Below are 24982 nucleotides of genomic sequence, written 5' to 3' on the forward strand. Positions count from 1 at the left end.
TGAACATAGTTAACACTTATTTGCTTAATATTCAGCTTAGTACTAAACTCCATCAACTTTGAAAGTAGATTGATAACATATTGTGTACAATTAAAAGAGGTTTCTGTATTGAGCTCTTGAAATATTTTCCCCAGGAACCTACTATTCTAGAACTTTAAGTGTGAATAAGTGAAGCTTTTCATTTACTATTGCCTTAAACAGACATGAATTAGCATAAGGATAATCATTGCTGCAGATTCTCAGTGTTGCTGTCTTTCCCCCTCCCCCATTAAAAAGAAAATATTCAAACCTAATGCAAAACATCCTGCTGAAAACGTAAAAATTCAGTAAAATCCAATGAGTTATTTAAATAATTGCAAACATCCAGATACTTGGAACACTGACTTGTTTTTTAGCGTTCATTTGTTTGTTTGACTTTAGGTTGATAATAGCTTTATCTGATATATATGATTATGATATATATTGGAGAAATAAAACCAGCAAGTTATAGAATAATTTGGCATAGCAATTACATTAAAGACTGATTTGAGGATATGGTTTTCAGTTTCTTTTACAACTGATTTAAGAGTAAAATACATAAAATATGTTATTTGGAATTGGATTGTAACTATAGATTGTTGTTAAATAAAGCTGTTTTTTATTTGTACACTTTGATAAGTCAGAAAAACTTTTAGAAATGTCTATAGTTTGTTGCTTAATAAAAATATCTGAGGTAATTTAAACAGTATATGCCACATAAAATGAATTAATATCATATGTAATTATCAAATATACTTGTATTGAACAGAATACTTCTGCTGGCATATTTGGTAAAAAATATTTTTCAGTATATTAATTGAATTTCAGTATATGTGAAAATTTAATTAATATTTATTGAATCATAAAAGTGAAAAGGATAGATCCTTAAAATACACACTTTTAATTATTTGCTTTGCACATATAGGCACTCAATAAATATTTAAATGTGAATAAAAATGTGCAGAACAAGCAAACGTCTTCCACATAATTGTGATATTTAAAAACACACACACAAAAGAAATCCTCTATTTAGAAAATTTAAAAATAGCAATCTGGGATTTGGAGGAAAGAACTTAAGTAACAAATTTTAAAATGAGAGAACTTAGTTAAATTCAGTTTTTTAAAACAATGCTAACATAATGATACATAAAGCCTATAGTTGCTGAGGTAAATTATCAAACCTTTAAAGACTAGTAATATTAGGAGATTATTGTTTTGGTGTTTGCTATTTATCAACGAGCAGTTTTACACCATTATTTTTGTGCCCCTTGCTTGTCTTTTATTAGGCATTGAAATGGGACTGTATGATTTATCAAATGTTTCTAGTGTGGCTAAGGTGTATACTGAATGGAATGGTAATCATCTTAGTGAATTGTAAACCTCAGATCTGTGAAGAGGTATTTCTTTAAACAGAGAAGCACATATGTAGGAATGCACATGCTTTAAAAATATTACTTAATGATGGAAAGGTAACATGATATCTTAGAAGGATGCTATTGGGACAGATCCTTTGAATTTTAGTGAATAAGGGTTATTTCTGTGGTTGAATTATCCTATAATTCTTTATCATATTTTTCCTTCTGTGGTTTTTGTGACATTCATACTTACCTATGTATTTATTTACATCACCTTTAGTTAGAAAAATAATTTTATGTTCATTGTAAGACAAACATTTGGATGACTGATAAAAATTTCACTTTTCATTTGGATATTTTAGTGGCATTAGTGTTGTCAGCCTTAAGCTATAAAACAATCAGTACTTTAATACATAATTTTCTTTCAGAAAGCATTTTAAAAACATTAGGTCTGGCATTTAAAAATATTAGGTCTGATATGTATTTGGGGGGAAAATTGGTAGAGGTTTATATTTTCTGGTTTCTACCGCATTCTTTCTTATGGTGGTTTTATTTCATTATATTTTGCCATTGATATTCTATTTATAGTAAAGTGAAGCATATATACCAAACAGTGACAACTTCTTCCATGTTGTTAGCATTTTGATTTAAAGATCATGGAATGGGTGCCTGACTGCACAGGTGCCATGTATTCCAGTTTTGTAGTCACTGGCCTTTGGTTTTTCTTTAAATGAGGTTTCTACCCAGGCTTAGTTTCTGCCAGTTACATTAGGCTTCACGTTTATATGCCTTTCACTTAAGAGAAGATGAACTGCCAGGATTATGTATGGTAAAACCAAGTCCCCTCTGAGATAAGGCTCTGGGGGCATTATACAAGTCTAATGTTCTTCCATGAGGTTGGCCCACCCCACTGCAACTAAGAAATGAGATGATTTGAGGGCTATTACATACTTAAGGTTTTCATAGTGGATTAGAATAGCATTACTTAGCACAGGTGTTTCTATAATTGGGATTCCCTGGGAAAATTCAGTACTGTATTCAATAACACTCAGCTTTCTACATGAGTGGAGGAGCGATCTAATGTTAATTTGTTAGGCTGTGGCATGAAACCAGGGAATGGGCGTCTGGCTTGGGGGCGTGTTACTTCTCTCTTTGAAAAGACATTTCTGTTGTCCATGATTAGCACTGGGTAGCTGTGGTTCTTTCTTTAAAATTTAATTTATTTCATTAATTATTATTATTATTATTATGCCTACCCAAATACTGAAGGCCTCAGCTGAAATCAGTAATGAGTGATTTATGGCCTCATATAACACAAGATAGTTCCTGACTGTTCTTTTTCTTGAGATAAATAAAATTTTTGTTCCTCTCCTTTGATAAAGCATTGCATTTAAAGAATGTCTATGCACCCAAGTAGCAGGGAAGACCAAGGGACCCTTGGGGCACATTTCATCGAGGAGGATGGACTTAGAGTGGCTTTGCAGACATCCCAAGCCTTGAAGGCAGTGTCCAGGCATAACAAAGAACAACGACAAGTTATTTCAGGATTAGGTAGGGGATACCTAAGCCCGGTATCTTTGAAATGTAAGGTACGAATACAGGAAGAACAGTGGTGGTAAAGGGATTCAGTAGAAGTAGGGGTGGGAAAGTTGAAAATCGCTGAAATAATTAACAATCATTATTTTACCGAATCCATTGCGAGACAATCAGAAGGACTGATTTTCTGAGAAATGGGCGACTATAGAGCTAAGTGTCCAGCTCTGCAAGCAAAGGCGACTGCGTTGCCTCAGCGTCCCTCTCAGGCGTACAGTTCTTGTCGGGGAGCCCGCCTCTAGTGACCTTGGGTCTGGCCGCTCCCGGAGTCCCTTTGTCTTCTGCCCGGTGGGTACGGAATAAGCGGGACAGGAGCCCCGGGGAGTGCGGTGTCCAAGTTGAGTCGAGGTCACTGAAAGAGGGAGCTCGGTCCTCAGCCATGACTGGAGCGGATGCTTCGCCTCTCCGAGGCTGCCTCCACCCCTCGTCACTGGCCTGGGAGTTAGTGCTTGAAGTTTCGGGACAGCAGCGCCTGTCTTGGAGCTGCAGAGTCTTTGGTCCGGAGCTTTGTACTTTGCTGGGAGAGTGAGCCTTTGCTCGGTTTTCGGCTATTGGTTTTAGCGAGCGTGCAGTTTAGCCTCACTCTTCTCAGCCCGGTCTCGGAGAGCAGGCCTTGCCTCCCTCAGCGGGTCTACTCGCGGGCCCTCCGGTCGCTTCCCTTTCAAGCGGTCCCAGCTGTAGCCAAGGCTGCGGGGTTTGTCTAGACGAGCGGGGAGCCCGGCGCAGTCTTTCGCTCTACCTGAAGGTGGCGACTTAGGCACGTAAACAGAGCTCGGACAACCCGAGGGGAGGTTGGCACCCTCGCAGTTCAACCACGTATCATCCTAGTTTTCCCGCTGCTCTCAAGCGGGCTGAATTGACGGTTAAAGGGACTTGAGTATAAATGAGGAGTTCGGCCAGATTGTCAGAATGTGTGTGTATCTCTGTGTGTGTCTGTGTGTGCGTGCGTCTGCGCGCGCGGGGGCAGTGGGAGGTGGTGATGGGGTGCAAACCCTCAGCGGAACCCGTTTGGGACGCCGCGAGTCTCCTCGGCATCACCTGAGCCTTCAGGCCAGGCGACTCGGCCGTCTGGCGCTGCAGGAACGCTCTGCAGCGGGAGATGCCGAGATCAGCGCTCAACCCGCAGGGGGACAGAGGGTTTGGTCGCTGCAGCCAACGGTAGAAGATTTGCTAATTTCATTTCAATGACACCCACAATTTATGAGTAGAAAGACCTGGAAAATAAAAACCCTTCGTCGTGCTATGCCCTTCTCTGGGGTGCATGCCCGCTGATCCGAGTGGGAGGGGTCCTTAGGAGTGGGGAAGAGAGGCACCGACAGCGAAAGAATAAACGTGCGACAGTCACACAGTCTTACCTCCGGGACGAAAGGACACGGTTCCTAGAACTGAGATATCCACAGCAAGTCTGCATTCCAGCTGTTTCTCCCGTAGCCTCTTTCCTGCCTAACACAGCCTTCTGACTAACTTGGACAAGGCTTGAGCTACCCCCCCTCCTCCCCCCCCCCTTTTTTTCCTTTCCAGACATTCCCTAAACTCAACCCAGGGCAAATCCAGAAGTCGGTACAGTACAGAGCTTCCATTCTATCGTGGGGGGAAAATCCCGTTTACAGTTTCGCTTAGGCAGATGGAAGAAGTAGATGGTTATGAGACTTTGGAGGGAGGGGTGCATGGGGCTGGCATGGGGTGTTGGTGGCAGGGAAGCGCGATTTCTCTTAGGTCTTGGTGCTGCAGGTAAGGTTCCCAGATTCCAGCTGCCCTCTTGCTGCGCTGCGGTGGTGGGTGAGAGTGGAGGGTGATCCTCGTCTGATTAGAGGGGAGTGGAGGAGGGTGGAGTGTGAGTGTGGGAGGAGGGGGGGGGGAGGAATGGACCCTGGACGGGCTCCACGGACACATTGTCTTGATTTGTGTCTGTGCCCGGTCTATGCTGCTGCCTCTGGAGCCTTTTGAGAAGGGTAGTATGCCCTAGGCTTTTTCTCTCCCCCCCACCCCCCCCTTTTAAAATGTGTTTAAAAAGAAGTGAATATCCTTCTAAAATAAGTTAAAAATCTTTCTTTGACTTTCCATCTGAGATGTCAAAAGGATTAAATAAATGAAACTTTATTTGACCGGGGAGTTTACCCAGAGACTCAACGACATCTCGGGTCTTTGGCCTTATTCTAATTCCATGGTGGTAATTACCCTTCGTTTCTTTAAGTGCAATAGATTTATTGCCTTAGAGACTATGCACAGTTTGATTGAATTATTCATTTTTTTTTCTTTGGTGTAGACTGCATCTGGGGACTCTGATGTGACGTGTAGATTTTTTTTTCAGGAACAAAGGGAATGTGGAAATGAAAGAGAGAGGGAGAGAGAGGCTGGCAGATGTAATGAGACGCGGTGAAGGTGTACGCAGACTGGCACTCCCACTCCTCCCTTCTGCTCTCACTGCAGCCCTGGGTAACTCGCAGGCTAACACAAACAGCTTTTCTCCCGCAGCCTGCCCTCTGTCACTGTAAGTACATCAGCCTTCTCTTATCAGCATGCAGATTCCAGCCACGCACTCCCCTCGCTCGGCTTTGCACCTTAGACAGCAGAAGCACATTTAGAAATTAACTTTCCTAAGCCAGGAAGAACATGTCTGTAAAACTTATTTTTGATTTATCTTTATTTTTCTTTGAAAAAAGTTCATGCATTTTTACCACTTTTCCCACCTCCTTTGTGGCGGTGCTGCTGCTACTGTCGCCACCGCTGTGGTCTTCCCAACAGGATGACGCGCAGATTCAAATGAAATTTAATGTTATTGTCTAGCCATTTAAAGTCCAGGGACAATGCCTTGTCCTTTTGCAAAATGACGTCTTAAAGAACACAGAGCATTATTCACAGTTTGTTTTTGGCTTTTTGTTGTTGAAACACGAGTTCTGACCTCTTTGAGGTAGAGTCCCAAGGGCACTGTTATTTGGGAGTTTGGGTTATTTGGTTACACCAAACTTAAATGAAGTGCGGTGGGCTACTGAAGTGCTGGTATGTTTGTTATCCCTGTTTAAGGAAAACAATTGCGAAAACTTTTCTCCGTGCTGTAATTAAAGTTTTCAACTTCTTCCTTTTGGCTTTTTATACTCTTTCACTTATTCTTCGTTTCAGTAAAAGTTCTCATTCCCCGTGTTTTGGAAGTAAAGACATTTATATTTGTCCTATTTATACAGTAGCTATAAAGCCCTTCCTGAAAGAAGTTAGCGACCTTAAGATGTAGATCTGAATCGTTCGCCCGGCCGGTGTAAGGAGACTTCACGGGGAGAATTCGAGGTTTTAACAGTCGTTATGATTTTTGCGTGGGTGCTTTAAATATTAACTTCTTTGGCAGAATTCATTGCGTTGCCCTTCCCAAGTTCAGGCGGACCTTTCTCCAGGAACTGCGCGCGCCTTTCCTTTGAGGGTTCGCGCCTCTTCTCTGGAGGTGCGAGGCCAAACTTAGCAAAGCCGAGTTGCCTTTGCTGGTTGCTGTGCGCAGGGACACCGGGACAGCACGGAGGCAGCGACAGCTGCGACAGGTAAGTTAGCCCCCACGCGTTCGCCCCTCCTTCCCTTTCTGGTTCTCCCATCTCAGCGCCCAGGGTTCTCGCGCCGCGCGGCACTCGGACCCCCGGGGCAAGTGAGCTTGAGTGCGCCTGGATCTGGCGGTAAGGTGCCTGGGTGTCCTCCGCTGCCTGTGGGACTTCTCGGAGCCCTCAGGCCAGTGCGGACCAGGTGGACAGCCCGGCACTTCAGTCCGCTGCAGCGCTCTCCGCTTCGTCCCTTGCGCTGTACAGTCGTGCCCTAGGCTTGAAAGAGAACCCTTAGGGTGCACCCCCGCCTCCAGGGCCACGTGTCATCCCGTGTACAGCCTGAAGTGCAGTATCGAGACCCCAAACTTTAGTTTCTTAACTTTAGGGATCAGTGTTGTGACCAGCTCCGGGGTTCCGCCTTATCAATCTATTTTGGTATCAGTTTATTAGATAAAATCTAAAGAGAGTTCCTGCCGCTCCAAACCGGAAGGTCCACCGCGGCCCAGTATTAGGGCCTTGGACTCCAGAGATCTTGATAATGTCGCCTTTCCCCTCTTTTAGTCTCCTGCCAGCGGCCTGCATCTGGTTGGTGGGGTTCCCCTTACCCCCCAGATCCCTAATGCCGTGTGATTCAAAGAGATGGATGCGCTGGTGCTTGAAAAGCCAGACTTGTCGCAGCAATTCCGAGGAACCCAGTGGCAGCCCAGCGGTTCCGTCCCAGATGTTTCACCTCTCCCGGTGACTCTTCTGTGAGGATTCAGGCTTTGGGACTGAAACTACCCCCTTAGCTCTCTGCCCAAACTCTGCAGGCATTTAGGACAGGTCGTTCGATTTTGACCTCTTCAAGCTTTGGAGAGTTGTTTTTTTTTTTTTTTTTTTTTTTTTTTCTTTTGCCCTATGGTTGAGTTCTGGGACAGGCGGCTGAAGAGCACGAGGCTCTGGAACCCAGCGCGGGCCTGGCTACTCACACTTACAAACCCCCAACTAAAAACAAACCCCAGAAAAGATTTGGCCCAAGTCTAGGCTAGGAACGCTGGTCTGGGTTTGTCCCTTGGGCCTTGGAGGTCAAGGGGCACACCTGGTAGTTCTGGAAGCCTGGGGTGGAAGGAACTGGCCTTCCAGGTACCAGGCATACCAGGCGTTCTCTTTGAGGGCCTCTAGGCTCTGGCCCCAGGGGACAGCCTTTCCAGTGCTGAAAGTTGCTGTGGGTGGTGGGGACACAAGATTTCTTGTTGGGGGACTAGCTGTCTTCTCAGCCTACAGTCATCAAGTCATTTTAAACTTACAGTCCCCAAGCTCCCAATCCTCAAGCATCCTATTTCCTACTGGGGTAGAAGCATCTGGCTATTCCTTCTGCCCCACTAATCCAAGATGTTCATCCACACCCTGGTTTCTTTTTCCTCTCTTGTCTGGAATTCCTATGAAACCAAATGTAAAATACACTTTAAGAAGCCCATATATGACTGACATCTCAGCTTGTTCTGTCCTTTGTGCTTGCTCACTCTCTCCATTTTCTTTACAGTAAATGTGATCAAGGCAAGGCTTTCTCCCCTTTATCACTTTTATCACTTAATCTGTGGGAAGTCTTGTCCAAAGTCTTGGCAACTTTAGATTGCCATGAATTTTCTGAATTTCTTAGTCATAATTCCCGACCCATCATCCTGGTTCACATCTTCTTTCACAAAGTCCCTGTTTATGAAATGTCTCGACATGGCCATGTCCTATCAGTTTCTGCATAGTAAAGACTTTTCCTCCACAAATCTCTGCAGTAGTTATGCTGCAGGTACATCAGAACCTCTCTTTAAGCTTTTAACCTTGATGTAATTTTGACTCTCCACTGACCTCAGTTTCTGAAATCTAGTCTATTTTTGAGGCCTAGGTTAAGGCAGGCCAGCCTCATGTGGTACACGCTGACTCTAGTTAGCTCTGTGTCTGCTGTTGTCAGAGCCGGTTTTCTCATCTGTTTTACACTGCATCTCTACTACCTGACACCAGGAATATTCCCTCCCCTCTTGGTCGCTCAGCTTGTGTGTACTAAGATAAAGTTCCAAGTCTCTGCTCCTTTAGGCCATTCTGTGCCCTTGCAAATCTTATCTATCCTATACATGCATCAAAGAGAATCTTTATGTGTTTTTTTTTGGGGGGGGACTTTTATTAATATAATTTCCTACATCTGACTTGTGCATTTCTACATGCCGCCCAGGGTGACAGACACTCTTTTCTTCTTCTACAACTTCCAAGCTACCCCTCTTGAAATTGTATCTTCAAATCTTTTCCTCTACAAAGTGGAGGTAATACACATATATCACCCACCCAATTCCACGTAACACAAACATACCCATATAATAAGTGTGGCATTATTTTATTTATTGTTGTAAAGGTATAGTTTTTTTTGGTAGTTTGTACATGTTTTTTCTGATCATTTTAATCCATAAACTCATAATCCACATGGCCTGCGGAACATTTCCACCTACAGATATTAAGGATCTCCCAATGCCACTTGCCTTTTCTTGTTTTCTTTCAATTCCTCCTCCTCCTCCTCTTGAAATAAATTTCTCTTCCCCCATTGACTGAGGTCCTTCTAAATGGTGTGTTTTCCTTATTTCTGGTGCCTGCATCTCTTTTTAAACTCTCTTGACCACTTCTCTTTTTCATTTTCTTTCATTCTTCTTAGTATTCATCCTAATATTCACCCATCTTTCCCTCTTCCTGGTCTGTTTCAGCCCCTGTCCTTCCTTTTCTCTGTATCTCCTGTGACTCACTTTTGTGGTCCACTTCTACATCTCAGTACTTGTTAATATTCAGCCCATTCCTCCACTGTCACATAACTTTTTCAAAACACAAATTACCAGCCCTCCATTTCCCTCTCCCACTTTCCTTCCTCCTGTTCAGTTTGCTTCTTTCTTCCTCTGCAGTTGTCTACCTTTGCCCCACTGCAGCTCGCCTTCCTCTTGACTCCTCCTCCCAGCAGCCCCAGCCCTAATAGTGCTCCTTAGGTCCTTTACGCCTTCCTCAGCCTGTCTCTTTCCCACCCAATACTTGTCCCCATTTCCCCTCTGACCCCAACTCGCTTCATTGTTCCCTTCCAATTCTCTCCCAGTAGTTGCTTCCCAGGCGCCTTCTCCAATTCCAACCTCTGCTCTCGCCGATCTCTGCCCTCTCTCTCCGGTTCTCTCTTGCCTTTGCCTCTCGCTCTCCCCTCCTTCTTCTTCCTCCGGCCCTCCCCCTCCCTCCCAGCTTCCCTGCCTGGCTCGCTGCCTCCCTCGCCTCTTGTCTCATCTTGCCTGTGTTGTCTGGGAGGGGAGCCCTGCCTCCTCTCCCTCGCTCAGATCAATGCCCTGGCCACTCACTTTCTGATGTTGCACGACGGGAAATGCTTTGAATACTTACGACATGGCCGCTCACACTGATTGCCAAGATTGACAGCACTAACCATCGCCTTCACTTGTTTCAAGGGGGAAGCCCCTAGTCACCCCGCTCTGCGCGCACCTCCTGGCACCCCGGCGGCAAACTTCTGCCGGTCAACGCTCCCCCCGCCCGGGGCGGGACACCCCCGCAGACTTGAGTTAACGGGCTGCGCCGGCCGCGGCGCTGGGGGGTTCTGCTCCCTTGCTCCCGGGGCTGTGCTAATTGACCTAGCATCGAGTCCCCTTCCTTAATTTTTTTTTTATTTGTATCTTTCCCTTTTTCTTTAATGCCATTTACTCCCGCGGCGCAGCGCACAAGGAGCCCTCCCGTGCGGTACCATCCTGGAGCCCGCCCAGGTAACCGGGACGGAGCGAGCTAACTAGAGAGCGAGGGAGACCGAGCGAGAGCGCGCGGCCCGTTTGTGAGCTACCTGTTGGGGAGCCGGAGGGGGCAGGGGGCAGGCACCCCGGGCCGGGCCGCCGGCCCCCGGTGCCTTCCGCTTCTGCCCTTCCGGGCCGCTCCGGGGTTAGTTTCCCTGAGCCGGGACTGAGGGGCTGGGGTAAGGCAGGCGGAGGGACGAGAGCTGAGCGCGCGGAGCCCTGTGAGGGTGCGGGTTGCCGGAGCGGCGGCTGCCCAGCCCGGGCGGGTTTCCGTACTTGGCTGGGGAGGGGAGAGGGGAGGAGGAGCGGGAGGAGGGCGCTCCGCGGGGCCGACGCAGAGGGGGGGGAGTGGAGGCTGAGAAAGGGGCCCGAGCGACTGTCGCTCGCTGGTGGACGCGCGGATCCCCAGGATGCGTCCCCCTCTCGGAGAGTTGTGCCTTGTTCCGGAGGCGGTGACAGATCTGCGTGGCGGGCTTCTGGTTTTCTTGCCACCCCCCCACCCCCAAAATCCACTCCGAGAAAACACATGTTGTAGCTGTAGATAACTGTGCGTAGGACACTAAGGCAAAAAGGGCAAGGGAGAGAGACAGACAACGCAACCTTTGACAACAGAAAGCTGTTATCGCCATCCTAGGTATTCGTCCGGAAATCTGTCCGCCCTTTCGGCCCACCTTATTCCTTCTCCTCCGCCTCCCCGTATAGATATTCTAATCTGTGTAACTGGGAATGATATGAAAAAGAAGTCAGGTGGCTTAGAGAATGAATTTGTAAGTCTCCGTGAAGTTTGAGGTAGGTATTTCATTGAAGTTTGCGCAACTGTGTGATAGAGGAAGCTTGTGTGCCTGCGTGTGTAGTTCTCTCTCTCTCTCTCTCTCTCTCTCTCTCTCTCTCTCTCTCTCTGTGCGTGTGTAAGCAAATGCCTGTGTGCTCTGTGAGGGTTCAGAGGGGATCGCTGGGTGGTAATGCCCTCTGTGCCCACAAGAGGGCAGCATCCTGAGGGCTTTGTGAGCGCTGTAGTTCTGGTTATCGCTGCAGGCTTGGGTTTAGAGAAAGTTATACCGAAAGTTTTAAACTGATATCATATCTTATTTCGTGATATTAAAAAAAGAAAGACATAATGAAAGAAAGAGGGAAAAAAGAGAAGTGAAGAAAGAAGAGAGAGAGAGAAAACAGAAAAACAGGCGACCAGCCTACCCGGAGAGAGTCCTAGTCACACCAAGTCTAGGGGGAGGGCTGTTTTAATTGTGGGTTTGGCCGACTGACGACTGGAGTGCCCTCCTCGGCTGTCTTAGTTGTAGCCGGAGGTCATGTAAATCGACCTTAAAAGAATGCATAAGCCATAAATTAAAATAAACCCTCACCCAAGGGCTGATCCATAAGTAGACAATATCCAACCTGGACAAAACGAGCTTTCCTTTACGAACCGACTTAAACCGCATCCCCCCAAAGAATAGAGACTAAATGCAAAGTAAGTTTCCCAGCGAATATTTTGTTTTCTTGAAAAGTGTTGTGTTGATTCGCCGTGTGACTGAGACTGCGACGCCGCAGTTTTCCGGAGCGCTTCAGTGTTAGCCAGGCTCGGTCGGGGTGCGGGAGGTCGGGAGGACCCGCTGGGTTTCTGTGTTTCTTAACGCTCCCCCCTCCCCACCCCCATTTTGGTTTGGAAACTTTGACTATTTGTGGGTTTGACGCTGGCCGAGGGCGGGCGAGAGTCGAGGATCCCCGCAGCGCTCTCTTACGGGGTGAAGTTTAGCGCGAGGAGTTCATAAAGAAAACCCGGGTCGCTAGAAAACCCGGTCGCTCCCTTCTCCCACCCTCATCCCACCGCCTCTCTGCCGTAACTTTCTCGGGACCCTGCGCGAGTCGCCTCCACTTCTCTCGGCTCTCGCCCTTCCTCCCCCTCCCCCATTTTTGGACGTGACTTTTTATGATCTTTTTAGGAATAAACAAACCGAACTCCAAGACAGTCTGAAACCCAAGTGCTAATCTGTGGTCCTCTTTGCTCCGGACGCTAGGGCAGAAGTGCTGGGCTGGCGGGGGCGTGTGTGAGCGGCCGCCCAGCCTTGCCCCGCGCGGGCTCGGCCTGGGAGTCCGCGGGCCCGGCGCACGGTCGCCGGCGCGTACCTTCCCCGCCCCGCGCTCTCCCACCCCGCGTCCCTGAGTCCAGCCGGCGCCCTCCGTCCTCCTCGGCTCCCTGCCCGGGCCCCTGCCGCCCGCCGACCGGCCGAGATCCGCCGCTCTGGGGCTCGGCCCAGGCCCAGGGGCGGTGCTGCCACCCGCCCGGGGTCCAGACCGAGCCTGGTCGCTCCCGGGGGAGCTGCTTTCTTGCTTCTCCCTTAAAGGGCCCGTCAGAGAAGGGAAGGGGCTTGTGTAAAGGCTGCTGGGCTTGTGTTCCGGCTCCAGGAGGAGCGGCCCGCGGCTGCGGAGGCTAGATTAGCTCCGTTTCCCGGGCGCTCCGCGGAGCTTTCAGATAAAAAGAATTGGTGTGTTCCGAGCAGATAAAAGGTGGTTGTTGCCGGCATGTTTTGAGTTTTATTTAAGCTCTCTTAGGCTGTGCAAGTTTGAAAAGGTTTGTTGGTATGAATTGCCAGATATTGAATGCTGCCCCTATTTGGGCACTAAAAATAAGTCTTCGACTGTGCTGGCGGGGCTGGGCTGTTAGCGAGATGGGCTGTCCCCGGCTTCTTCTCTGTGTGTGACCTCCTTTGAGGGCCATGCTTGAAGTTTCGGTCTCGAGATGGCCCGAAGCCGTCGCTGCGGCAAACTGGGCTGGGCTCCGGACCTCCCGCTGCACTGTCAATGGGGCGCTCGGGTGACGTCCCTGTCCCGGGCGCTTGACCCCGGCGCGCACTCCTGCGGCCGGGCTTTTGGCCCTGGCCGGGTGGCCCAGACAACAGTCCAGTGGAGTCGTGAGGCGAGAGTGCCCTTCTCCCCCGCCTCCCCAGGGTCTCCTGTTTCTGCCCTTTATAGTCACATGCCCAGGTTCCCCCCCCCCCCCCCTCCCGGTCCAGAGGAGAACAGATACAGCCCCGCCCAGTCTATTTCTAGGAGGTGGGTTTGGTGAATAAAAAGGTCAAGTGGTCGGGTCTGCAAGTCGGTCCATGGCGAGGGGGGACAGGACCGACACCTGGCAAGGACCGCCCCGCCTGTCCCCCCCACTCTGGCCGGTCCGCCCGCCCACAGCTGGCCTCCCCAGGCCACATTCTTGCACTAAGTGCGAGAGGCTGTGGGAACAGCAATCCTGAACCGGCCAAGAGCCGGCGAAGCTGATCCCGCGATGGCATTTTGTTTTGAACAGTTGCTGGGGTTGACGTTTCCTCATAAGGTAAGGTGTCACTGGACGGTCGGCTGCCCAAATGCCACATGTATAATTAGCTTGCCCACTCAGCACCTCATCCCCGAGGCCCATAGGCACGGGCTTGGCGGACTTGATCCACTCAAATCTGTTCCGGGCTACGTACAGGATTCCCGAGGGAAGGCCGAACAGACCCGGACAGCCCTGGGAGGCCCTGGCTCCAGGGAAGACTATGACAGAGTAGTCTTGTCTTTGATATCTCTCGCTTTCTCCCCCCATCTCTTCCTGTTTCCTCTCTTTTTTCGGCTGAGGAGGAACTACTGGTTGGAGGGGTAGATGGGACACCAGCAGCAGGCTACAGACCGAATGAGGAAAGGGGATGTGGAGTCAGATCTGGCAGTATAGTCTTTTCCACACCCCGCCCAAAGGGGAGGTCTGCTCGTGCCCCTCTATCTGCACTAATCCAGGAGGACCAGCCCGGGCTTGACATTGTATCCTGGCTTGGGTAGGGGCTCCAGGCTTCTAGTTTGGACTGTTCCCCTGGCTGTGTGCTCCCTCCCACCCGCCACCCTGGAGGTCTGAGAGTTTATGTGCCCTGATTTGCAGCTTCAGTTTTCCCCCTTCAGGCCTAGCCGCTTGAGGCTGCTAGTGTTCACTGTGGGGCAAGCCTGGAAAGATGTGCAGTATCACTCTTGTTCAGCCTGGGGCTCTTAGGAGCAGTGCCTTGTTTTCTCTGTACCCAGAGTGGTGCTTGAACTTACCACCTACCTTCCCAGAGCCCAGTCTCAGGTCAGTTTTAGCCTGCACTCTGGTGGAGACCAGATTTCTATAGCCATGAACATGACCTTCCCGCTTTTACCCTGTGCAGTAAGGTGGAATTCAACACTCAGCATTAGGCACTTTCACCAGTCTCCCTCCTCCCCTTGTTTCTAGGCCACTCAGTTATGCCTGCTACCTACTAGAAGATTCTCTTTATTTTTAAAACAAGTGGGCAAACATCCTAAATCTTCCACAAGTTAGTGGGATACTGTTAGGTTTTCTATGGCAGCAAGAGTGCACCTGTCTGGCAGGAGGTGGGGGACACAGTGTATTTAGTTGCATATGCTTTTTATTGGACCAGTGAAACATTTCATTTTCTTTTAGTAGGGGAAAACTTATGACTGAATTTTAAAGAACTCCACCAGATCATAAATGAGTTATCTATATACTTTTGAGAGTATCTTCCTGAATACACATTTGTGAGCACATGGGTAGTAGGCCAAATGACATGTAGATTTTTTTCTTCTACGTTTTTGAAAACCTTATAAATGAAGAGGGATTATTCCCTATTCCAAAACAACATCAAGAATAAGAGCAAGAACAACAGAAAACAGCTGAAAAAAAAAATCCTTCAAACTCTGAAAACAAGCAAGCATGTACCACACATATTAGATGTAGTGTAAGACCAAAGGCAGTAAGTAACCAGGGTCCAGGCAAGTGATAGATCATTAATTCCTAAGGCAAACTGACATTCCCTGTTGCTTTTCTCAGGTACTACCAACACCTCCTTTCTCCTCTGCTCTCCCACCACATTCCTTTATTTATAGACACAAAACTACATGGTTTTTAAAGTTTATTGTTTAGTTGTTCTTAGTTTTTAGAAGTAATGGCAAGGAAGTTTCTTTGGGTGTACACGTATTTTTTAAAAAGCAAAAATATTTATGAGTTTATTATTACGGAGCATGATATAAACTCTTATAATAGTATATTGTGTAACTACAACACTCAACATTATAGTATAAAGAAAGAAAAATGTAAAAAATATTAAGTAATAAAGCGGTATCAGTATCTATACCTTACACTGATTCTATAATGCATTCACTAACTGAATACCTAGAAGAGATGACATTCAGTAGGAATATTATACTGTCTATTGGACATTTTTTCTTTAGTAGCAGAAAGCAGCAGATTTTTTTTTCAGTAAGGGAAAAGCATACATTTAAAATATGTTAGCATACCTAGCAAATGTTTCTTTTATAGGGCTTTAAAGTATATTACTTTAAATACATATGTGATAAATTTTCTGGACACTATTGAGATTTTATGTCTGTTTCTATTTGACTTTTAGGAATTATTGGGTTGTTGATCATTGATGAAATTGCTACACATCTTATATTGAAGAAATTGGTGATGTTTTAAATAATTCGCTTTCAATTAGTATAATAGGTACTGGAATAAATGAATTTTCTTTTAACAAGGTTTAATAAAGGGCTTTAGCCCTTTCAATATTTTCTGTACTTTTCAGTTTTGTTAGATTATATATCTAAGTTTGAAAGGATTCTCTTATGAGAGAATTCATGTATACTTTTTCACTATTTACAAACTGCGTTATATAAAAGAGTAGTACAATACAACAAAAATTTGATTGATCTCAGAGCTATTTACTTAAATATAGTTTAGGGGTGCATATATATCAATTGATGTTTTTGAAGTCAAGTGAAACATTCCATCCAGCTAATGTGTCTGAGAGTACCATATCAGGCACAGACAGGTACTAGAAATGATAAAACACAGATAACATACAGCAAGATGATTCACAGATGGGACATATTATCTGCTGTCATGAAGTTAGATGGGTCATATTCCTGTTCTTTAAAAATTAATGTAGGTTATTTCAGAATTATCAAGTTATGTGCATATGTGAGAACAGATTTTAATATAGAAATTTGGTAATAAGTAAACAAATATTCATTGCCTTTTAGAGGAAGAAATAGACCAGCTTTGCATTTGAATTGTTTCTTGTTTAAGGAATATGGCTCTCCCCTATTATTTTTTTCCTAAAAAGAAAATCATATATTGAGCATTCTATGTCTTCATCCTAACTTCACATCTTCTACTGATTAGATTATATTCTGAATCTCAACATACTCAAGTGAAAAAAAAAACCAAACTGGCACTCTAGTAGAGCCTATGAAAAGGAATTTTTATTAAATGGAAACACATTTTAAACATATAGCATATCCTTTTTGCTTGATATTATTCATTTGTCATCTGAGAACTAATTGTTTTGATAAGAGTTAGAAACTTTCATCATCTTCTCTTTATATATTCATTATTCATTTATAGGAAGTGTTTTTATTTTCCTTGTTCTGTGGAAGAGGGTAAAAGCTTTTTAGGTAATTGTTTTATTTAGACATTTAGTCAAACTGTAAATAGTTTTAAATTTGTGTGTGGTTTTTTATAGAGCTTTTTAAGTTTTAAGTATCCATTGTCATAATTAGGATAAATCAGCTGAAGAATGTGAGTGGAGGCTGTAAGATGGAATATCATTTAAATCTACTACAGATTCTCTCACCTCCAAAAAAAGGTACTGGTCTGTTTTTCCTCAAATCTGTGGTAGTCTCAAAAAAAGGGAACATGAAATCCTAAAACCTCAGAGAAGCAGTATCGATTCAGTTCGCAACTGTAAATCCTTCATATCGTTGCTCAAAATATCCAACTTTACACCAATATTAGCCATTCTTTTTATAGTGACACCATGCTTAGTAAAAAACTTCTAAGCACTGAGGTCAGGTGTTGAGATTGGATTCTAGTTTATTTTTTATGAATCAGATAAAGATTTCTGTGCATGAGACCATATGTGAAGATGAGAGAACAAGAACATTTCCATATCAAAGGCAATATATCTGAGGCTGCATGGTAATTAAAATGCAGTGGTTTGGACTCTGTGCACTAGCACTTAAGCAGAGCATTGCCGGGACCTTGTGCATCATGCAGGCGGTTGCCTCTTGCATACTTCTTGAAATACACTTATAATTTTGTACAAACATTTATGCCAGTCCACACTTTTCTGTAGATAATTTGTATTTCATCCAAACCATTCAAAGTAGAAGTTATTTTTTGAGCTACCCTCTCATTATGGCTTTTGTGCATCAACTATTTTTATGCTGGTTGTTTGTATTTCCTTTTACCAGAATGATGCCTTGTTTATATTCAGAATCTCTTCTTGCTCCTTTAAGACCCCTTGTGTATCTCTCATATTTTACTATTCACTCAAAAAACGTTCATCTTTAGGAATGATGTGAATTATTTTCTGAGTCTAATTGTAGATGCTGTAATTTATTATAAACTAGTACATTAAAAAATCAAAAGTCCAGTTATTTCTACTTTATAATACTGATATGTTCAGCAAACCTCCATAACCTACACAGTATGTAATATTTGAAAAAAATTCCTTTTTAAAATGTTTAAAGAATTCCAAAATGTTCTTCCTTACCTTTTAATGGCATAAAAATGTGTAGTGGCATTTTCTTTTGTACTACTTCAACTGAAAAACAATCTTTTAGAATATCTTCATATTTAGGAGTTATCTTTTTGCATTTATAGGGAGTTGTTTGGCTTTATTTGTAAAGAATTGGGCTAGTATCTTAACCGGTAATTATTTGGGGATTGAATGGTGAAATCAGAAAAATCTAACAATTGGTTGTCCAATGTTGTATATATTTCAGAAAATTTTGCATCCTTGGTAACTAGCTTGAATTTGCTGCTCTGTAATTTTCTAGATTTTCTATTTCCATATTTACTCTTTCTCTATGTACATTCTCCTCTGGCACATGTAGGAAGGAATTCGCTGGTATATTTTATTTAGTAAGCTCCCCTGGTTTATAAAGCTTTTAAAGATTTCTTTGGATTGAAGCACCATGTATTGAAGAAGCCTAATGTGATATTGTGAAATTCTTTAAGAGTTTTTGTGTTTTAAACTATTTTGAGTCAAAATTACTGAAGTATATTGATTTGGTGCTTTTCAATGATGACATGTATAAATAAGCACAATAAATATAAGGTAAATTCAAAGTACGTTCTGTGATATGCATATTAGCATCGATGCAAACATTCTGTATTCTCTCATTTCAAGTTCTCCCTTGATCTCTTTCTTCTCTGAAAATCTCACAAGATAACCCTTTACATGATCTATTATCCCTACTACCTTCAATAATTTGTTGTTTCTAGTCATCTTAAAGAGATGAATTGAATTGTCTATCTTTAATATATCCATTCAAATGCAAAAAGGGACGTTAGTGCTGTTTGTGATTTTGACTTCATTGAGCACAATCTCTTCTCTTCTTTGAAAAGTAGTTCTTTAAAATTAGACAAAGAAAATTAAAGATGCTTTACTTTCTACTACTACACAGGCACAATATATGAAAAAAAGAAAATGTGACAGATTTTCTTTTTAAAATAAGGAGCATAGGTTTCAAATGGAACTCATTCTGAAACATAGGGATTGCAAATATTTCCTTTCATACTTTAGATGAAGTTACAAATAGAACATTGGGTAACATGATTGAGCACTTACTAAGTTCTAGGCACCCTGAAGGGCATTTTTGAAGTCACAAGTCTGTTTTTTTTAAGGATTTTCCTTTCTGTTGAAGATTTTTATATTTGGTAGGTGGGGAAACTTAGCTGAAGTTGTCATGTTGCTAAGCAGGTCGTTGGTAGAGCTGGAGAAGAATGCTCCTAACTAGGAGAGAATAATTCATCATTTCTTGGGAAAGAATATCAAATGGCAGGAATATTGTTATTTTCTCAGAAATAATCTCTAGCTATCTCCATGGGCATTGAACCTTCTATTTAGAAGGCAACTGCCCCATCCACCCCCGCCCCCCGCCCCCAATATATCCATGGTGTAATCCCTAACCCTCCATGTCTTCGTCTCTAAAATGGGAGTAATAATATCTACACCATAGGATTATTGTGAAGATTAAATGAGATAAATGAATGTAAAGCACGAAGCTCAGGGCTTGGTATAAAGTAAATATTTAATACCTGTTGAAATGACTAGTGAAGTGGTACTGTGCTTATAATTATACAGATCAGGCTTTCCATTTCAGTTTCACTATATACTTGCTATGAAATCTTTGGTGAGTTACATAATCTGTTTCTTTTACTCTTATATGAAATACAGACAGCAATATGTGCTCCTTCCTTTCTTCCCTAGAAAGAAGAATTCATTAGTAGTCCGGCAGACTTGCGATAATTGTAGAGTATGGATGTTCTGGTCTCAAATTTGAGAAAATTCCAATTCTAAGGACTACAAGAGATTTTGAAAGGTCATTTCACCTGTCATCCTGCATCCTCCATGGGTGTATTGGTCACCTTTTCTCCATTCTAATCAGTTAAGAAACTCTTTATTTTGAAAGCCTGCAAAAGGGTGCCTGGGTGGCTCAATCCGTTGAGCATCCCAACTCTTGGTTTCAGCTTAGGTTATGATCTCACAGTTCAGGAGATTAAGCCCCGCATCAGGCTCTGTGCTCATAGCATGGAGCCTACTTGGGATTCTCTCTCTCCCTCTTTCTCTGTCCATCCCCTGCTTGCCTGTGCACACATGCTCACTCTCTCTTTCTCTCTCTGTCAAAATAAATACATAAGCTTTAGAAAAAAATGGAAAGCCTGCAACGAATGAGATTTTATAATCTTTGTGTACTTCAGTAATTAACATCAAGTTCTTTGGTCAAATATACACATCTTAATCTGCTTTCTTTTGGTTTCATTTAAAGAAAAAAACCAGAAACATATATTCTTCATTTTAATGATGAATTTTAAAGACCTGCATGGGAGAAAACCACAATTAAGCTTTGAATTTTTTTAATTTTTTGAATCTTTCCTCGAAAGTCTTATTTCCTAAACTAGTTGTATGACCTTGGAAATGTTAACCAACCTTTTTAAGTCTTGATTTCCTAATTTTTAAAATGGGGATTGTGATACAATTTATCAGATGATAGGGTTGTTGGGAAGATTCAGTTTGAAGATACTGTGCATAGAATTTCATAGAACAGTTCTGGACATTAGTGTTAGGAGTACTTGAGAATAATTATTATTTCCAGAGACAAACCATGCTGCATTTTCCATACACCAATGTATAAATGAATAATATATTACTGATCAGAAGTGTTAAATATCAGTTATATATTCTGATTAGTAAAAATTAGAAGTTGATTTACACAGTAAGTATGGCTGGTTTTATAGGCAACTCTCTGAAAATATGGGTGGGGCTCATGAAGAAAGATTAATGAAAGGATCCTTGGCTGAGAAAAGGTGGGAACCATTTGATTACATGATTTCAAAGATGCAAATGCAGTGAGGAGGTGTGAATATAGGTAATTCTATGCAGTGCGCTAGTTATAATGGAGGTAGGTGTAAGAGCAGAAGTACGTATGTCAAGGAAAGCTTCTAGTAGGAGGTGGCCTTTGAGCTGTGACTTAAAGGATGATCAAGAAGAGATTATTTGAAGTAATATCCTGAGGAGCATTGGACGTGGGGGAAACATTTTATATCGTTATTAACTATTTTATAGGTCTGACACTGAAAAGTCTTGTATTTGTGTCTTTGTGACTCCTAGAAAGGCCAGGTGTGTCGTGAATGTGATGTAGCCATCACAGGGCTACACTGCTACACTTCTCTTTCTTAGTTCAGTTTTATTGTCAGGGACATTGTGAGTACCTTTTGAGGTACAGAGGAATTTTTCATATTACTACTTTCCTTCAGATATGTCAACTAAGTATTAAAATTAAAGTAGATGTCTTATTAATATATGAATTTGTGATCAGTACTATGAGTTAATAAAATCTTATATCTTGTACTATAAAAAAACTTTTGTTTTTCTCAGTTGGCAAGGAATGGTCTTAGAGAAAGGCCAATATCTGGAAATTTTTAAATCTGTGTGTTGCTTCTGAGTTTATTGGTTACAGGTCTTTAGGTACCTCACATTTGTAATTAAGTTTTTCTATCTATAGAGTTGGCATATTCATTAACTTATTTTTTGTTGAGGAATAATGTGAACATAAATAATACTCCAGAGTGATTCAAAACTTTTTGGATGAAACAGAAATTATTATTGGGACACCTGGGTTAAGCATCCAACTTTGGCTCAGGGCATGTTCTCATAGTTGATGAGTTTGAGCCCCACATCGGGCTCCACTCTATTTGGGATTGTCTCTCTCCCACTCTCTCTGCCCCTCTCCCCACATTCTCTTCTCTCTCAAAATAAATAAAACTTAAAAAATAAAAAAATGAAGGGGCGCCTGGGTGGCGCAGTCGGTTGAGCGTCGTCCGACTTTAGCCAGGTCACGATCTCGTGGTCCGTGAGTTCGAGCCCCGCGTCGGGCTCTGGGCTGATGGCTCAGAGCCTGGAGCCTGTTTCCGATTCTGTGTCTCCCTCTCTTTCTGCCCCTCCCCCGTTCATGCTCTGTCTCTCTCTGTCCCAAAAATAAATAAATGTTGAAAAAATAAAAAAATGAAATAGAAATTATTATTTCACAATAATGATAATGAAACAGTAACAGGAGCAGTAGTAGCAGCAACTACCCCTCTCTACTCTTAATCACTCTCAAATAGGGATGCTAAATCACCCTTTTCAGTTTTGTAATCTGGGATCTCCTGTTTTCTGATGAGTTTTTGAATACCTTTTCTCTGACCACACAAGCCTTCTTTGCTGTTTTTGGTTTGGAAGTTTTCTGGTGTTTAATAACTTGTTTCTTCAAATTAAACACACCTATTGAGATTTTACAGCTTAACTGACTTTGTGACATAATCACTTTCTGAAAAGGGCTTTGTCATCACATAGGCTAGAGTAGTTATAGCCCTGGTTTCTAATAGCCTAACCTATTATTTTCTTTGCCAGCATACTGGAGAGTTGCAGTATTGACCAAGACATGAGAAATATGACAAAATCTCTCCATTAAAAAGAAAGGCTCTGAGGCTAAGGAGCAAAAGTAAAGGGTACGGAAGTTCTATAAAACAGTTTTAAAACATCCGTTGGTCGTATTAAATTAGTTATGATGCTTTTAAGAATTTTCCTTTAGAACTTCCAATTGAGTTCTTTGTTTAAAACATTAAAAAAAATTATTATTTTTGAGAGACAGAGCACAAGTGGGGGGGAGGGCAGAGAGAGAGAGGGAGACATAGAACCTGAAGCAGGTTCCAGGCTCCCAAGCTGTCAGCACAGAGCCTAGTGTGGGGTTCGAACTTACCAACTGTGAGATCATGAGATCATGACCTGAGCCGAAGTCGGCCGCCCAACCAACCCAGCCACCCAGACACCCCTCAGTTGAGTTCTTTAGTAAGAAGCAACCCCCTCACCCCCAAATAAGAAAATAAAAATTGAAATCATACAGCAACTGACCAAAGCTTAACTAGCTTGTAACACAACGTATTAGTTAACTGAGCCTCAGGAACATTTATTACTCTTGAGTCTGAAGATCCAAATACACACTGGCAGAAAATTGGACTTTATATATAACTATAATATATATATATTTAATATATATTATTAATATATAATATATTTAATATATATTATTAATATATGTTATATATTAATAATATATATTTATATATTTAAATTCAAGTTAGTTAATATACAGGTTTCAGGAGTAGAACCCAGTGATTCATCTCTTATATATGACACCCAGTGCTTATCCAAAGAAGTGCCCTCAACACCCATTACCCACTTACACCATTCCCCCACCCACCTCATACAATGGAAAATTGGACTTTTAAAAAATTTCTTAGCTGATGTTCTTTCCCACTATAAAGATGGATATTGAAAATAGTTTAAAGAAGAATTTCAATTTGGAATAATTAAAATTGTAATATTTAATTTTTATTTTTAATACAATATTCTAAGATATTACTGAAAGAAAATTTTAGTTTTTCTTAGGTTAGACCCTTTAAACTTTTGAAGACCACAGTTCCAGAGAAGGCCTCCATTTGTACTTTTGTATAGGTTTGTGTGATTTACAGGTAGGGTAGGGTCATGTACACTAAATACTTATGTGTTTTAAATTGTATAACATTTTAGGGCACCTGGGTGGCTCAGTGGGTTAAGCATCTGACTTCAGCTCAGGTCATGATCTCGTGGTTTGTCACTTCGAGCCCCACATCCGGCTTTGTGCTGACAGCTCGGAGCTTGGAGCCTGCTTCAGATTCTGTGTCTCCCTCTCTCTCCGCACCTCCCCACTCATGCCCTGTCTCTCTCTCTCTCTCTCTCTCTCTCTCTCTCTCCCTCTCTCTTTCTCTCTCTCTCAAAAAATGAATAAACGTTAAAAAAAATTTAAATTGTATAGCATTGTAACAGGCTTATTTTCTCTGAGGCAAGTATAAACATAACAGCCTAAATTAGTTGGAACTAGTGAAGTTGGGGACTCTTAACTCTTACTTGTGGCATAGCAGGGAAAGAATGAAAAATAGTTCAGCTTTTAATTATGACACCTTGGGACCTTTTTCAAAGCACTCACCATAATTAGCCATGTCTTAGTTGTGTAGTATTGTGTTTAATTTCTTTGTTATGTTCACATGTGTTACCAAGAGCTATTTGAATAAAGTATATGGAAAAGTATACCCCTTCATATTATATGCTAATATTTTCTCCTGAATTTTCTTAGCACCACTTTCACTTTTGGGTTATTTCTTCTTCTTTTTTGATATGCATGTGCACTAGTTTCTATTATTAAAATGCCAAATATAGGACATTTGTATCAATGTCCTTTACATTTTATTTTGGCTATGATTATATAGTCTTTAGTTTTGTTTATTTAACAAATTTACATCTGATATAATTTAAAAACACAAATACAACTTTATTAAGTTTAGTAAGAGGGCCATTAAATTATTTGGTCATCCTACATTTTCTCAAAGCCTCTATTAAATGAGTTAAATAAGTATGTTGCTAATGTATCTTAAAAGTAAATATGTTTGATTATTAATACAATGCTTGTTTGAATATATTCCCTGCTTGATTGGGGTGAATGCAGCATTCTCAGTAGCTGAGGTGAAAGGAGCAGAATTTAGGATGTTTAAGAAGAGAAGGAAATAGAGATCCTAGGTGGTTTGGATAGCCCAAGGCTAACTGGAGAGTATTGTTGGTAAGGGTGAGGCTGGAAGAATTCCTCTGGCAAGATAATTTTAAGGCTTATTTGGGAGAACTTCTGAAATAGAATTCTATAATAGGATAGAATAGAAGTCTTCAAACTTTTTGGATAGAGCACACCATCAGCAAAATGTTTATGAGCATGCTCCCTAATACATGTGTATATTTATTTAAAATTGCACGCATGGGTTATTGTGCTAATATATGCTATAAAACATTCATACATTGATATTAAAAAGAAAGGTATAGGTAGAATAAGTAATATTTTAAAACTAACTGTGGTCCCCCAAACTCTATAACTTAACATGCTGTTATTTTTATTTTTTATTTTATTTTATTTTTTTAATTTTACTTTTTATTTTTTAAAATTTACATCCAAATTAGTTAGCATATAGTGAAACAATGATTTCAGGAGTAGATTCCTTAATGCTCCTTACCCATTTAGCCCATGCCCCCTCCTACAACCCCTCCAGCAACCCTCAGTTTGTTTTCCATCTTTATGAGTC

At 42.5% G+C, this 24982-nt stretch overlaps 1 protein-coding gene across 37 annotated transcripts in view; it reads left to right on the top strand.

Annotated features, from left to right (window-relative positions):
• Nucleotides 1-24982, top strand: part of SOX6 (SRY-box transcription factor 6) — a 686841-nt gene that overhangs the window by 74361 nt on the left and 587498 nt on the right. For 21 of the 37 annotated variants that reach the window (XM_053203417.1, XM_053203416.1, XM_053203433.1 and 18 more), the window contains exon 4: nucleotides 5278-5457. The gene's annotated coding sequence lies outside the window, so the exon portion shown is untranslated. Of the gene's footprint in view, nucleotides 1-5277; nucleotides 5458-10116; nucleotides 10252-10401; nucleotides 10421-10605; nucleotides 11065-11177; nucleotides 11744-13281; nucleotides 13601-15210; nucleotides 16917-24982 lie in introns of those variants that run through there. The other 16 variants (XM_053203419.1, XM_053203444.1, XM_053203424.1 and 13 more) reach the window with 6 other exon arrangements.

The sequence above is a fragment of the Acinonyx jubatus genome, chromosome D1 (assembly GCF_027475565.1).
Source record: "Acinonyx jubatus isolate Ajub_Pintada_27869175 chromosome D1, VMU_Ajub_asm_v1.0, whole genome shotgun sequence".
Lineage (NCBI taxonomy): Eukaryota > Metazoa > Chordata > Mammalia > Carnivora > Felidae > Acinonyx > Acinonyx jubatus.